General features: G+C 43.1%; 1 long non-coding RNA gene across 1 annotated transcript in view; it reads right to left on the bottom strand.

The window, feature by feature from the left end:
- Positions 1 to 16,029, bottom strand: part of LOC135051309 (uncharacterized) — a 106,043-nt gene extending 90,014 nt beyond the window's left edge. The window contains exons 1-2 of the long non-coding RNA XR_010242176.1: positions 15,887 to 16,029; positions 14,145 to 14,224 (exon numbers count right to left, since the gene is read on the bottom strand). This is a non-coding gene — a long non-coding RNA (uncharacterized LOC135051309). The remainder of the gene's footprint in view (positions 1 to 14,144; positions 14,225 to 15,886) is intronic.
- Between the last annotated feature and the right edge of the window lie 742 nt (positions 16,030 to 16,771).

Below are 16,771 nucleotides of genomic sequence, written 5' to 3'. Positions count from 1 at the left end.
CATCTGAACATTACTGGAATTGACTGGTAACTAGTCTCCTCACCATACTGGATTGTTACTGATTGATATTTAATCTATATGCTACTTTATTACATCTCTGCAGCCAGCACACTGGATTAGTCATTATTTGCGAAGGTGTATTGATTGTTTTGCCATATTGTTTTCTTTTTTATATAGAGCACAGTGCCATTGTTTGTTTTATTTACCTGTTCTGCATATCAAAGTCAGGCTTTTCTGTAACTTTTGCTCTTTAAACATGCCTTGATTTGTCAAGTTTTCTTGTAATTGGATTCCACAAACTGTAGCCTTTACTTTCAGCTATAGCTAAGCATGATGCACTTTATTAAAATTGAATCCAGCTTGTGTTCTCCTTCCTTTGATATAGCCTATGAACATAACAGTACTTCCAAATGTTCTTAGATGTTTCACACTTGATTTTCTCTTTGACCAGGTTTCAATAGGTGTTATGTCTTTTAGGACAACTGTTGGGGAATATTTTTTTTAGAACTAAACAATAAAAGGTAGACACACTTAAGGCGCTGAGAAAAATTCTTGGATATCTCACACAAGTTTTAATTAAAAAACATGTTTTATTTATATATATCACAATAAATACAATTCCACAAATAGTATGTAGAAAATACTTAAGGAACCATTAGCTGGGTTCCATACACATGGTTTACATATAACTGATGATTACACCTTGCTGGAAATGATCTTTATAATGGGATAAGGGCTGAATCTCACCATGACTTGGTGCTGCGGTGGGCTAGCTGTTATAGCATATCTGGTCCCGGCATGGAAGGCTCGGCACCACTGCAGAGGGCTTTCCAGACTGTCCAGGCAAACTCCTTCCCCTTTATTTCCAGTAGGTTAAAGCACAACTTTCCAAACAACGCATTTTGGTGGTAGACACCTTTTTCAAGAATGGATAGTGTGCTCCTTCCTTTGCTGGTTTTTATACCTAGCTGATTAAAACTTAATTGAATCATAATTCCGTTTTCCCGCCACCTAACTTCCGCTGAAAGTTGTATGTCCGTCTCTTTACATCCCCCAGTGTTATTAAACCAAGAGTGCCACGCTCCGTTCGCTTTTCTGGACCGGAAGTGACACCTTGAGTTCCACAGGCCACTTCCGGTTGCGTTTCATCGTGGGTTTCACTCGTAACCATGTTTTCTCCATTTTAAGTCTTTTGATGTTGTTATATATATTTATACACTTCTCCTCATTAGCCATTGAAGGAGTGAGGTTAATGCCTTTTATCTTTACTCATCTTGGATGGCACGAATATTCTTCCTTTCCCTACCATCGCCATCTGTAAAGTGGGAAAGGGCTCATTTCACCTTTTTTGCATTTTGTAGTCTTTCCTGACTTATTCCATTTCTAATGTGGTACTTAGTATTCCCACATAGTCCATCCCTTGAAATAAGTCAGGCATATTTACATTTTTCTCCCGGACACATATAAAATGAAGAAAAATGAATATAGGATTAGTCATATAAATAAAATTTAATTTAATTATTTGATTAATTAATTATGAGTAAAAATATAATATAAAACATCTAAGGTCAATTATTAGGGGAAGAGAGGGATTAAAACATAGGATGAAAGAAAGCTTCAAAGTGACTGGCACATAAAATTTAATCCAAGAACCATTTTAATTCAAAATATGCCAATTTATTCATTGCATATTGGGAAAAACTCCATGTGGATGAGGCTAGACAGCTGGGAGCAAGCCTGGTATGCTGGTGGGGTTTCATAGATGATGTTTTTTTATATGGAGGGTTGAAGAGGATTCCCTTCAAAAATTCTGTAATGAACTCAACTCTAATGAGTTCAATATACATTTTACGTTAAACATTAGTAAGAAGGAACTAACCTTCCTTGATTTGGTCATTTACATTGAGAACGGAAAAATGTTCACCAAGACTCATAGAAAATTTACTGATTCCAATTCCTATATCACAATAAATAGTGAGCACCATGCCCGTTGGCTACAAAATATCCCATTGGGTCAGTACAAACGCTTGAAAAGAAACTGCTCACAGGAAGAGGTCTTACAAATCCAAATTGAAGAAATGACAACTAGGTTCAAGGAAAAAGGCTACTCAGAAACCATCCTACAAGAAGCAAAGAGTAAAATAGAGGGTATAGATCGAACAGAACTACTAGTAGAAAAGGAGAAAAAGAAGAATGATACCAACAACTATGAATGGGCATTCACCGACAAATATGGGGTGCATCATAAAAAAAGTTGAACAGATATTTATAAAAACTGGAAACTGCTGTTAGACGACCCCATTCTAGGGAATCACCTGCCACAAAAACCTTGGTTCATATATAGGAAGGCTAAGTCCCTCCGGAATAGTCTAGTTCAGAGTAGTCTTCCAGATACTAATGTGAGAAAGAACCGCACTAAGGGATTCCACAGATGTGGGGAGTGCCTTATGTGCAGAACCACCACAAATAAAAATATAGAACGGGAAATTACAGAGTTCGAAGTAAAGGGGAAAAAATACCAGATAAATGAGTTCATCACCTGTCATTCGAGAAATGTAATTTATTTATTGGAGTGCAGGTGTGGACTCATATACATAGGGATAACATCAAGACCCCTAAAGAAAGAGGTCATCCGAACATGTTTACAATATTAGAAAAGGGCTAATCACAAATCCACTCCTCCATAACAACATCAAAAGACTTATAAAGGAGAAAACACGGTTACGAGTAAAGCCCACGATGGAACGCAACCGGAAGGGGCCTGTGGAACGCAAGGCGTCACTTCCGGTTCCGGAAAAGCGGAACCGAGCACGGCACTCTTGGTTCAGTAACACTGGGGGATGTAAAGAGACGGACATACAACTTTCAGTGGAATTTAGGAGGCGGGAAAACGGAATTATGATTCAATTAAGTTTTAATCAGTTAGGTATAAAAACCAGCAAAGGAAGGAGCACACTATCCATTCTTGAAAAAGGTGTCTATCACTGAAACGCGTTGTTTGGAAAGTTGTGCTTTAACCTACTGGAAATAAAGGGGAAGGAGTTTGCCTGGACAGTCTGGAAAGCCCTCTGTGGTGGTGCCGAGCCTTCCAGCCCGGGACCAGATTTGCTATAACAGCTAGCCCACCGCAGCACCAAGTCATGATGAGATTCAGCCCTTATCCCATTATAAAGATCATTTCCAGCAAGGTGTAATCATCAGTTTTATGTAAACCATGTGTATGGAACCCAGTTAATGGTTCCTTAAGTATTTTCTACATACTATTTGTGGAATTGTTTTTATTGTAATATATGTAATTAAAACATGTTTTTTAATTAAAACTTGTGTGAGATTTCCAAGAATTTTTCTCAGCGCCTTAAGTGTGTCTACCTTTTATTGTTTCGTTCTCATTTTCAAGGAAACATTGTGCTCGTTTCCAAGACACAAAAAGGCTGCGAGGAAATTCCCAACTGCGCAGAAAGTGGTGTATATTTATTTCTGAATATTTTTTTTAGGTAAGCTGTTGGTTTCTTTTGTTCAGCATCCTGCAGCATACATCTTGCTTTCTCCACTAGTATAGGGTTTGCGTGTTCACTAACACCTTTTTGCTCAGGAGTACAGGCAATAGTCAATTGATACTCTATTCCATATTTTCGCAATGATTGTTCCACCTCTTTATTGAGATATTCAAAACATTGTCAATCAGAGCTTTTGAACACTGACCTTCAAACCCAGCTTGTGACATGGCATTTAGGAGCCGATTGGGTGGGACTTTATCTCCATCGATTTTATCTCCATACAAGGCTTAGTAAATAGACCACTTTTGAAAAATGTTAGTTAGGAGCTGATTTGCTGGAACTTTATTTCCATCCAAGTCTTAGTAAATAGTCCCCCAAATCTTATATGCCAGAGTGCAAATCACTGTGGCTCACTTGTAACGATTGCATAGCAGTGCTGTGTATCAAGGACAGACAATTGCTGACACCTTGTGCCTGAAACAATCATTTTATCCCAATTCTATTTCTCACAATGCACTTTCCTTTGGTGAAGTGAACTCTGTGGACTCTCCATTCAAGGACACTGATGGCAATATGATTTGTTCCTTTCTCTGATACACAAAATATACTTTGGATTTCTGACTTTTTTTCTTGATACAGTTCTCAAGCGAGCTTTAATTGTCCCATCTTTTGTGACTGTCAACGTTTGATTGGCAATTCCTGTGATTGAGATAAAATCACACTCAGTTACAGTAACTTTGTGAAAAACTTTGTGAACCCCTCCACATCACAGCTGAAATGTCTTGTTGCATCTCATATACCAACAATACTTTCTGTGGAGTTGATTTGACACTCAGGGCCAACTGATTTCTTATTTTGAAGTCTGATGTCGGGGGTTCTGACAGCTCACCAGCCGTGACTGTCTCCTGGATGCAAGTAGCAGTGCATGGTACTGGAACAGCGATATCATGGGGTAAATAATAACAGGTGCAGTAAATCTTGCCTACAGTATGTCACTCATACACAGTAAGAAGTTGGCACTGTGCATGAGAAGTAGTAATACTGGTGACCATTTTGGTAAGGGAATGAAGCATCATCCCCAGAGGCAGGGCAGTAAAGAGCCTGACTGGGCCCAGGTATTTGTACTTTTTTGGGGGTGTGGCCTAATGATAGGAGACATGACCATGCACCCTTAAAAATAAATACTGAAAAGTGTATTTTAAGAGCCTCCTTGGCAACACTGCAGCTCGGAACAGCTGCAGCCGCTGCTGCTTCTGCCAGGTAAGGAGGGGGGGGGGCTGGGCTCCCCCTTCCCCCCCTCTTGGCACAAATGCCCAGAGAAGCCATGTTGGAGACTGTGCAGTAGCTGTTTCTTATTCTAACAATCAAAAATATGGAGCTTATTTAGATGTTCTTACATATATGTGGGGGTTGGGATTAATGCTTAATAGCATGTCCCACTAATGAAGTGGAAGAAGGATTTTTATTTTAACGTTATTATTACCAATTTCTCTACACCATTTGAAGCTTCTGTTAAACCATATGTGATTCAGGGGTCTTCAGACCATTGCACATCATCAAACATTGTGGTCCACTTGAGTTTCTGCTGATCATAGATCTAATTATTTGGAGGGCAAAATTGCCACTGATGGGTTATTTACAGAGTTTTTAAAACTGCCTGGACACTTGCAACTTAATGAATTACCCTTTGGTTTCTCATTCACTCACTAAAAGAGGAAGTGCACCATGGTATTGGCTTATGCTTCTTCACGGTGCCTCTATATAAGCAGTGTATCAGTGCCTGCTCATAATCAGAAGAAGAAGAAATGTAGGGATAACTACTGCACACGTTTTACAGTGGCTGTAGAGAAAGAAAAGTAAATAGTATGTGCCATCCATCCTCACAGTAGGGACAGTAGAGTAGATTTATCAAACATAGGGGGACATGTACTAAGCAGTGATAAAAGTAGAGATGAGCGGGTTCGGTTTCTCTGAAACCGAACCCGCACGAACTTCATGTTTTTTTTCACGGGTCCGAGCAGACTCGGATCCTCCCGCCTTGCTCGGTTAACCCGAGCGCGCCCGAACGTCATCATGACGCTGTCGGATTCTCGCGAGACTCGGATTCTATATAAGGAGCCGCGCGTCGCCGCCATTTTCACACGTGCATTGAGATTGATAGGGAGAGGACGTGGCTGGCGTCCTCTCCATTAGAAATTAGATTAGAAGAGAGAGAGAGATTGTGCAGAGTCAGACAGAGTTTACCACAGTGACCAGTGCAGTTGTTGTTAGTTAACTTTTATTTATTTTAATATATATCCGTTCTCTGCTATATCCGTTCTCTGCCTGAAAAAAAACGATACACAGCAGCAGCCAGTCACACAGTGTGACTCAGTCTGTGTGCACTCAGCTCAGCCCAGTGTGCTGCACATCAATGTATAAAAGGCAAAGCTTATAATAATTGTGGGGGAGACTGGGGAGCACTGCAGGTTGTTATAGCAGGAGCCCCCAGGAGTACATAATATTATATTAATTTAAAATTAAACAGTGCACACTTTTGCTGCAGGAGTGCCACTGCCAGTGTGACTAGTGGTGACCAGTGCCTGACCACCAGTATAGTAGTATATTCATTGTTGTATGTATTGTATACTATCTCTTTATCAACCAGTCTATATTAGCAGCAGACACAGTACAGTGCGGTAGTACACGGCTGTGGCTACCTCTGTGTCGGCAGTCGGAACTCGGCAGGCAGTCCGTCCATCCATAATTGTATTACAATATATACCACCTAACCGTGGTATTTTTTTTTCTTTCTTTATACCGTCATAGTGTCATACTAGTTGTTACGAGTATACTACTATCTCTTTATCAACCAGTGTACAGTGCGGTAGTTCACGGCTGTGGCTACCTCTGTGTCGGCAGTCGGCAGGCAGTCCGTCCATCCATAATTGTATTATTATTATAATATATACCACCTAACCGTGGTTTTTTTTCCATTCTTTATACCGTCGTCATAGTGTCATACTAGTTGTTACGAGTATACTACTATCTCTTTATCAACCAGTGTACAGTGCGGTAGTTCACGGCTGTGGCTACCTCTGTGTCGGCAGTCGGCAGGCAGTCCGTCCATCCATAATTGTATTATTATTATAATATATACCACCTAACCGTGGTTTTTTTTCCATTCTTTATACCGTCGTCATAGTGTCATACTAGTTGTTACGAGTATACTACTATCTCTTTATCAACCAGTGTACAGTGCGGTAGTTCACGGCTGTGGCTACCTCTGTGTCGGCAGTCGGCAGGCAGTCCGTCCATCCATAATTGTATTATTATTATAATATATACCACCTAACCGTGGTTTTTTTTTCCATTCTTTATACCGTCGTCATAGTGTCATACTAGTTGTTACGAGTATACTACTATCTCTTTATCAACCAGTGTACAGTGCGGTAGTTCACGGCTGTGGCTACCTCTGTGTCGGCAGTCGGCAGGCAGTCCGTCCATCCATAATTGTATTATTATTATAATATATACCACCTAACCGTGGTTTTTTTTCCATTCTTTATACCGTCGTCATAGTGTCATACTAGTTGTTACGAGTATACTACTATCTCTTTATCAACCAGTGTACAGTGCGGTAGTTCACGGCTGTGGCTACCTCTGTGTCGGCAGTCGGCAGGCAGTCCGTCCATCCATAATTGTATTATTATTATAATATATACCACCTAACCGTGGTTTTTTTTCCATTCTTTATACCGTCGTCATAGTGTCATACTAGTTGTTACGAGTATACTACTATCTCTTTATCAACCAGTGTACAGTGCGGTAGTTCACGGCTGTGGCTACCTCTGTGTCGGCAGTCGGCAGGCAGTCCGTCCATCCATAATTGTATTATTATTATAATATATACCACCTAACCGTGGTTTTTTTTTCCATTCTTTATACCGTCGTCATAGTGTCATACTAGTTGTTACGAGTATACTACTATCTCTTTATCAACCAGTGTACAGTGCGGTAGTTCACGGCTGTGGCTACCTCTGTGTCGGCAGTCGGCAGGCAGTCCGTCCATCCATAATTGTATTATTATTATAATATATACCACCTAACCGTGGTTTTTTTTCCATTCTTTATACCGTCGTCATAGTGTCATACTAGTTGTTACGAGTATACTACTATCTCTTTATCAACCAGTGTACAGTGCGGTAGTTCACGGCTGTGGCTACCTCTGTGTCGGCAGTCGGCAGGCAGTCCGTCCATCCATAATTGTATTATTATTATAATATATACCACCTAACCGTGGTTTTTTTTCCATTCTTTATACCGTCGTCATAGTGTCATACTAGTTGTTACGAGTATACTACTATCTCTTTATCAACCAGTGTACAGTGCGGTAGTTCACGGCTGTGGCTACCTCTGTGTCGGCAGTCGGCAGGCAGTCCGTCCATCCATAATTGTATTATTATTATAATATATACCACCTAACCGTGGTTTTTTTTCCATTCTTTATACCGTCGTCATAGTGTCATACTAGTTGTTACGAGTATACTACTATCTCTTTATCAACCAGTGTACAGTGCGGTAGTTCACGGCTGTGGCTACCTCTGTGTCGGCAGTCGGCAGGCAGTCCGTCCATCCATAATTGTATTATTATTATAATATATACCACCTAACCGTGGTTTTTTTTCCATTCTTTATACCGTCGTCATAGTGTCATACTAGTTGTTACGAGTATACTACTATCTCTTTATCAACCAGTGTACAGTGCGGTAGTTCACGGCTGTGGCTACCTCTGTGTCGGCAGTTGGCAGGCAGTCCGTCCATCCATAATTGTATTATTATTATAATATATACCACCTAACCGTGGTTTTTTTTCCATTCTTTATACCGTCGTCATAGTGTCATACTAGTTGTTACGAGTATACTACTATCTCTTTATCAACCAGTGTACAGTGCGGTAGTTCACGGCTGTGGCTACCTCTGTGTCGGCAGTCGGCAGGCAGTCCGTCCATCCATAATTGTATTATTATTATAATATATACCACCTAACCGTGGTTTTTTTTCCATTCTTTATACCGTCGTCATAGTGTCATACTAGTTGTTACGAGTATACTACTATCTCTTTATCAACCAGTGTACAGTGCGGTAGTTCACGGCTGTGGCTACCTCTGTGTCGGCAGTCGGCAGGCAGTCCGTCCATCCATAATTGTATTATTATTATAATATATACCACCTAACCGTGGTTTTTTTTTCATTCTTTATACCGTCGTCATAGTGTCATACTAGTTGTTACGAGTATACTACTATCTCTTTATCAACCAGTGTACAGTGCGGTAGTTCACGGCTGTGGCTACCTCTGTGTCGGCAGTCGGCAGGCAGTCCGTCCATCCATAATTGTATTATTATTATAATATATACCACCTAACCGTGTTTTTTTTTCCATTCTTTATACCGTCGTCATAGTGTCATACTAGTTGTTACGAGTATACTACTATCTCTTTATCAACCAGTGTACAGTGCGGTAGTTCACGGCTGTGGCTACCTCTGTGTCGGCAGTCGGCAGGCAGTCCGTCCATCCATAATTGTATTATTATTATAATATATACCACCTAACCGTGGTTTTTTTTCCATTCTTTATACCGTCGTCATAGTGTCATACTAGTTGTTACGAGTATACTACTATCTCTTTATCAACCAGTGTACAGTGCGGTAGTTCACGGCTGTGGCTACCTCTGTGTCGGCAGTCGGCAGGCAGTCCGTCCATCCATAATTGTATTATTATTATAATATATACCACCTAACCGTGGTTTTTTTATACCACCTAACCGTGGCAGTCCGTCCATAATTGTATACTAGTAAACTATCCAATCCATCCATCTCCATTGTTTACCTGAGGTGCCTTTTAGTTCTGCCTATAAAATATGGAGAACAAAAAAGTTGAGGTTCCAAAATTAGGGAAAGATCAAGATCCACTTCCACCTCGTGCTGAAGCTGCTGCCACTAGTCATGGCCGAGACGATGAAATGCCAGCAACGTCGTCTGCCAAGGCCGATGCCCAATGTCATAGTACAGAGCATGTCAAATCCAAAACACCAAATATCAGAAAAAAAAGGACTCCAAAACCTAAAATAAAATTGTCGGAGGAGAAGCGTAAACTTGCCAATATGCCATTTACCACACGGAGTGGCAAGGAACGGCTGAGGCCCTGGCCTATGTTCATGGCTAGTGGTTCAGCTTCACATGAGGATGGAAGCACTCAGCCTCTCGCTAGAAAACTGAAAAGACTCAAGCTGGCAAAAGCACCGCAAAGAACTGTGCGTTCTTTGAAATCCCAAATCCACAAGGAGAGTCCAATTGTGTCGTTTGCGATGCCTGACCTTCCCAACACTGGACGTGAAGAGCATGCGCCTTCCACTATTTGCATGCCCCCTGCAAGTGCTGGAAGGAGCACCCGCAGTCCAGTTCCTGATAGTCAGATTGAAGATGTCAGTGTTGAAGTACACCAGGATGAGGAGGATATGGGTGTTGCTGGCGCTGGGGAGGAAATTGACCAGGAGGATTCTGATGGTGAGGTGGTTTGTTTAAGTCAGGCACCCGGGGAGACACCTGTTGTCCGTGGGAGGAATATGGCCGTTGACATGCCAGGTGAAAATACCAAAAAAATCAGCTCTTCGGTGTGGAGGTATTTCACCAGAAATGCGGACAACAGGTGTCAAGCCGTGTGTTCCCTTTGTCAAGCTGTAATAAGTAGGGGTAAGGACGTTAACCACCTCGGAACATCCTCCCTTATACGTCACCTGCAGCGCATTCATAATAAGTCAGTGACAAGTTCAAAAACTTTGGGTGACAGCGGAAGCAGTCCACTGACCAGTAAATCCCTTCCTCTTGTAACCAAGCTCACGCAAACCACCCCACCAACTCCCTCAGTGTCAATTTCCTCCTTCCCCAGGAATGCCAATAGTCCTGCAGGCCATGTCACTGGCAAGTCTGACGAGTCCTTTCCTGCCTGGGATTCCTCCGATGCATCCTTGCGTGTAACGCCTACTGCTGCTGGCGCTGCTGTTGTTGCCGCTGGGAGTCGATGGTCATCCCAGAGGGGAAGTCGTAAGCCCACTTGTACTACTTCCAGTAAGCAATTGACTGTTCAACAGTCCTTTGCGAGGAAGATGAAATATCACAGCAGTCATCCTACTGCAAAGCGGATAACTGAGTCCTTGACAACTATGTTGGTGTTAGACGTGCGTCCGGTATCCGCCGTTAGTTCACAGGGAACTAGACAATTTATTGAGGCAGTGTGCCCCCGTTACCAAATACCATCTAGGTTCCACTTCTCTAGGCAGGCGATACCGAGAATGTACACGGACGTCAGAAAAAGACTCACCAGTGTCCTAAAAAATGCAGTGGTACCCAATGTCCACTTAACCACGGACATGTGGACAAGTGGAGCAGGGCAGGGTCAGGACTATATGACTGTGACAGCCCACTGGGTAGATGTATGGACTCCCGCCGCAAGAACAGCAGCGGCGGCACCAGTAGCAGCATCTCGCAAACGCCAACTCTTTCCTAGGCAGGCTACGCTTTGTATCACCGCTTTCCAGAATACGCACACAGCTGAAAACCTCTTACGGCAACTGAGGAAGATCATCGCGGAATGGCTTACCCCAATTGGACTCTCCTGTGGATTTGTGGCATCGGACAACGCCAGCAATATTGTGTGTGCATTAAATATGGGCAAATTCCAGCACGTCCCATGTTTTGCACATACCTTGAATTTGGTGGTGCAGAATTTTTTAAAAAACGACAGGGGCGTGCAAGAGATGCTGTCGGTGGCCAGAAAAATTGCGGGACACTTTCGGCGTACAGGCACCACGTACAGAAGACTGGAGCACCACCAAAAACTACTGAACCTGCCCTGCCATCATCTGAAGCAAGAAGTGGTAACGAGGTGGAATTCAACCCTCTATATGCTTCAGAGGTTGGAGGAGCAGCAAAAGGCCATTCAAGCCTATACAATTGAGCACGATATAGGAGATGGAATGCACCTGTCTCAAGTGCAGTGGAGAATGATTTCAACGTTGTGCAAGGTTCTGATGCCCTTTGAACTTGCCACACGTGAAGTCAGTTCAGACACTGCCAGCCTGAGTCAGGTCATTCCCCTCATCAGGCTTTTGCAGAAGAAGCTGGAGGCATTGAAGAAGGAGCTAACACGGAGCGATTCCGCTAGGCATGTGGGACTTGTGGATGCAGCCCTTAATTCGCTTAACAAGGATTCACGGGTGGTCAATCTGTTGAAATCAGAGCACTACATTTTGGCCACCGTGCTCGATCCTAGATTTAAAGCCTACCTTGGATCTCTCTTTCCGGCAGACACAAGTCTGCTGGGGTTGAAAGACCTGCTGGTGACAAAATTGTCAAGTCAAGCGGAACGCGACCTGTCAACATCTCCTCCTTCACATTCTCCCGCAACTGGGGGTGCGAGGAAAAGGCTCAGAATTCCGAGCCCACCCGCTGGCGGTGATGCAGGGCAGTCTGGAGCGACTGCAGATGCTGACATCTGGTCCGGACTGAAGGACCTGACAACGATTACGGACATGTCGTCTACTGTCACTGCATATGATTCTCTCAACATTGATAGAATGGTGGAGGATTATATGAGTGACCGCATCCAAGTAGGCACGTCACACAGTCCGTACTTATACTGGCAGGAAAAAGAGGCAATTTGGAGGCCCTTGCACAAACTGGCTTTATTCTACCTAAGTTGCCCTCCCACAAGTGTGTACTCCGAAAGAGTGTTTAGTGCCGCCGCTCACCTTGTCAGCAATCGGCGTACGAGGTTACATCCAGAAAATGTGGAGAAGATGATGTTCATTAAAATGAATTATAATCAATTCCTCCGCGGAGACATTGACCAGCAGCAATTGCCTCCACAAAGTACACAGGGAGCTGAGATGGTGGATTCCAGTGGGGACGAATTGATAATCTGTGAGGAGGGGGATGTACACGGTGATATATCGGAGGGTGAAGATGAGGTGGACATCTTGCCTCTGTAGAGCCAGTTTGTGCAAGGAGAGATTAATTGCTTCTTTTTTGGGGGGGGTCCAAACCAACCCGTCATATCAGTCACAGTCGTGTGGCAGACCCTGTCACTGAAATGATGGGTTGGTTAAAGTGTGCATGTCCTGTTTTGTTTATACAACATAAGGGTGGGTGGGAGGGCCCAAGGATAATTCCATCTTGCACCTCTTTTTTCTTTTCTTTTTCTTTGCATCATGTGCTGATTGGGGAGGGTTTTTTGGAAGGGACATCCTGCGTGACACTGCAGTGCCACTCCTAGATGGGCCCGGTGTTTGTGTCGGCCACTAGGGTCGCTAATCTTACTCACACAGCTACCTCATTGCGCCTCTTTTTTTCTTTGCGTCATGTGCTGTTTGGGGAGGGTTTTTTGGAAGGGACATCCTGCGTGACACTGCAGTGCCACTCCTAGATGTGCCCGGTGTTTGTGTCGGCCACTAGGGTCGCTAATCTTACTCACACAGTCAGCTACCTCATTGCGCCTCTTTTTTTCTTTGCGTCATGTGCTGTTTGGGGAGGGTTTTTTGGAAGGGCCATCCTGCGTGACACTGCAGTGCCACTCCTAGATGGGCCCGGTGTTTGTGTCGGCCACTAGGGTCGCTAATCTTACTCACACAGCTACCTCATTGCGCCTCTTTTTTTCTTTGCGTCATGTGCTGTTTGGGGAGGGTTTTTTGGAAGGGCCATCCTGCGTGACACTGCAGTGCCACTCCTAGATGGGCCCGGTGTTTGTGTCGGCCACTAGGGTCGCTAATCTTACTCACACAGCTACCTCATTGCGCCTCTTTTTTTCTTTGCGTCATGTGCTGTTTGGGGATGGTTTTTTGGAAGGGACATCCTGCGTGACACTGCAGTGCCACTCCTAGATGGGCCCGGTGTTTGTGTCGGCCACTAGGGTCGCTTATCTTACTCACACAGCGACCTCGGTGCAAATTTTAGGACTAAAAATAATATTGTGAGGTGTGATGTGTTCAGAATAGGCTGAAAATGAGTGTAAATTATGTTTTTTGAGGTTAATAATACTTTGGGATCAAAATTACCCCCAAATTCTATGATTTAAGCTGTTTTTTAGGGTTTTTTGAAAAAAACACCCGAATCCAAAACACACCCGAATCCGACAAAAATAATTCGGTGAGGTTTTGCCAAAACGCGTTCGAACCCAAAACACGGCCGCGGAACCGAACCCAAAACCAAAACACAAAACCCGAAAAATTTCAGGCGCTCATCTCTAGATAAAAGTGGAGGAGTGAGCCAGTGGAGAAGTTGCCCACTGCAACCAATCAGCATTGGTGTAACATTTATAATTTGCATACTATAAAAGTATAGTTGGTTGCCAAGGGCAACTTCTCCACTGGCTCACTTCTCCAGTTTTATCACTGCTTAGTACATGTCCCCCTTAAAGAGGAAAACTGAAGATGTTTCCCAGAGAAAGTAGTCAGATTCTAGTTATCATTATTGAATGCATTAGATAGATAATAGCTAGAATGTAGTTGCTGGGGGCAACACCTTCGCTAATCCTCTTTAAAAGGTTTGATAAATCTTGTCACTCAGTGGAGGCAGTGTATAGAAAAGACATGTTTAGGAGATGGTACGTACATCAGTTGACAGAGCAGATCAGGCTTCACATAGGGCAGAGGACTCTACTTCGATACTTCCATACACTTTTATCCAATCATCTATATTTTAAGAGAATGGGGTAAGAAAAGCTAATTTTAGCTAAATCTAAAATTAGTCTGCTACTGTTCGATTAAAAATCATACTGTAAATTCAATTGCAAACAATGCTAATGATATCTGTTCAATTCCACGAAATAAGGAAACAAGTATTAACCCAATATATAAGAGAGAGACACAAATGACACTATAAAATATTTGTTATACATTGATCCACTAAGTTAGTTGTGTAGTTTCTGTTCTGTCACCTGCCTGAAACAGAGTGATGGAAAAATGCTCAAGATTTAAATTACTGTATTTGGGATTTTTTTAAAACTTTTATCCCTGACATACAGTATAGATGTAAAGCAGATATATCCGTTGGCAGGCTCTCAACACAGATATCCTTGGCAGATAGAGTTTTTTGGAAGCATTGTTTGGGTAACAGAGGAAGTATTACGTAAACAAAACTGAATCTTTATTTGACCTTTACCTTATTGAGATCCATCAGTTTTCAGCCTATCCACGTCAACCATAAACACTTCACATTTCTAGCGAGTTGTCTGACACTTCCCTATTGTATATCCTATTACTCCAGAAAGGAATACCTGCATCAACCCCATCTTCTACATCTATATTATTAATATCTGAAAATAGTGCATTAATCTTTCATCTCTGATATGATATAGTGTGTATAAAGTTTGTAGATAATATGAGTAGCATTGACTATAACAGAATGCCACACATTTTACAACCTTAATAAATTGATATAAAAGTAACTTACAATTCAGTAACATTAGTCAGCTGATTTATGATCTCAATTACATATAAGGTAGTCCCCATATAGACTGTTCCCACTTCATGGGAGCTAGTTGGGTTAACTTTTTAGAAATATAGGGTTTTTTTCTCCAGAAAATATACAATCCAGACACATGCTTGAGCTTTAATATGTACAGAGACACTACTGAATCAATGTCTTAGCATTTTATATATTTATATAAACAGAACAACTGTGTTTCCCATAATAGAATACAATGTAGTGATTCTCATCATAGACTTCAATGGTGCTTTCGCACCACTGAAGTATATGGAGGACGTTTGAGTGACAGCACAGCCGCTCACTGTCAATCAGAGAGCAGCTCCTATGAATGCACTTGCTAATTGGATGGTGGCTACTTCAATGACAGAAGTCACTCAGGTGCCGCTCAGTCACGTAGAGTAAGTGTATTTGTTAACACATACACTTACTTAGTCCATACTGGTTCAGGTATAACTGTTTGTTATTTTTTAACTTTCTGGATGCGTACTTGGACTTAAGAGGACCTGATCTACACTAGAAAGAGGTAAGTATGGATTTTTTTGACAGTTACAGTACAATGGAGTCTACACAGGGACGTGCAGTCAGGGGAGGCAGTGCCTCCCTGTCGTTTATGATTAAAATAATGCAAGGAAGATACATATGACACATATTATGTGTCATATGTATCTTCGACATAATACTCTAATCCTTTTGTGACATTAAACTAGTATAGGAGGCACTGCTAGCAGTGCCTCCCGTTGTCAGTGTTAATGGGCATAAAGTGGGGGGCGGGGCCAAGGACTGGGCTGCAAAAGCCCATTGAAAAAACGACCATACAGCGGCACTAGTAGAAGTGCCTCTGGGACAGGGCCTGCGGCGTCACTCACCTCCCTCTCCTCCTGTCCTGTCATCGCGGTGGCGCCGGTGCGTTAACCTCCGTGACCCCGCCGGAATGTGTGGTGGCCGCATGCTGCTGATCCACACCTGGTGGAGGGTCGGAGCCTTCCGCCTCCCTCCCCCGTGTAGTTGTCTCCCCTGCAGCGGCCTGAAGATTACAGAAGCCACCTGCTGCTTCCACCGGCAAGAGAGGACCTGGAATCACCCTGGAGTCCGGAAGCTGCACGTCTGATCCGAGGTTCGTCTCTCCCTCTCACTCTCTCTCTCTCTCTCTCTCTCTCTCTCTCTCACGCACTCTCCCTCCTTCCCTCCCTCCATGGTAAATGTATTTTTATTGTCTTTGTTCTTAAGTAGCTCATGTCTGTACTCCTTCCTCCCACTTCTCTTTCTCATCTCTTTCCCATTCTCTGTGTCTTTTTTTGGGTGGGATGTAATAACCTCCCCCGCAGCGTTAAATGTCTTTCTCTACTCTCCCCAGACATCTCGGTAACCTGGCTCCTCCCCGTCCTGGCGCTGCTATTCGCTCCTGTTGTTTCCACGTCACAGCTACCTCTCCGGATGCTGTGATATGAGCACATGCATCGCCAGTGCATACCAAGGCTCAGCGCGGTATCCGCAATGCTGAGTCCTGAGTGGTTGCGGCGGTGAGGAGGTGGTGCATGTGAACAACAAGAAGCGAATAAAAGCGATGGGACGGGGAGGAGCCAGGTTACCGAGGAGATGTCAGGGGAGCGCAGCAAAAGGCAGTTAACGCTGCCGGAGAGGTTAGTACACCCCACCCTTTCTCACATGTTTATTCTCTCTCTCTCCTCTCTTTTTTTTTTTTTTTATTTACTTTTTTTCTCCCCTACAGGTCCCCCTATTGGATTCTACTG

The sequence above is a fragment of the Pseudophryne corroboree genome, chromosome 2 (assembly GCF_028390025.1).
Source record: "Pseudophryne corroboree isolate aPseCor3 chromosome 2, aPseCor3.hap2, whole genome shotgun sequence".
Taxonomy (NCBI): domain Eukaryota; kingdom Metazoa; phylum Chordata; class Amphibia; order Anura; family Myobatrachidae; genus Pseudophryne; species Pseudophryne corroboree.
This window is presented reverse-complemented; position numbering and strand designations above follow the sequence as displayed.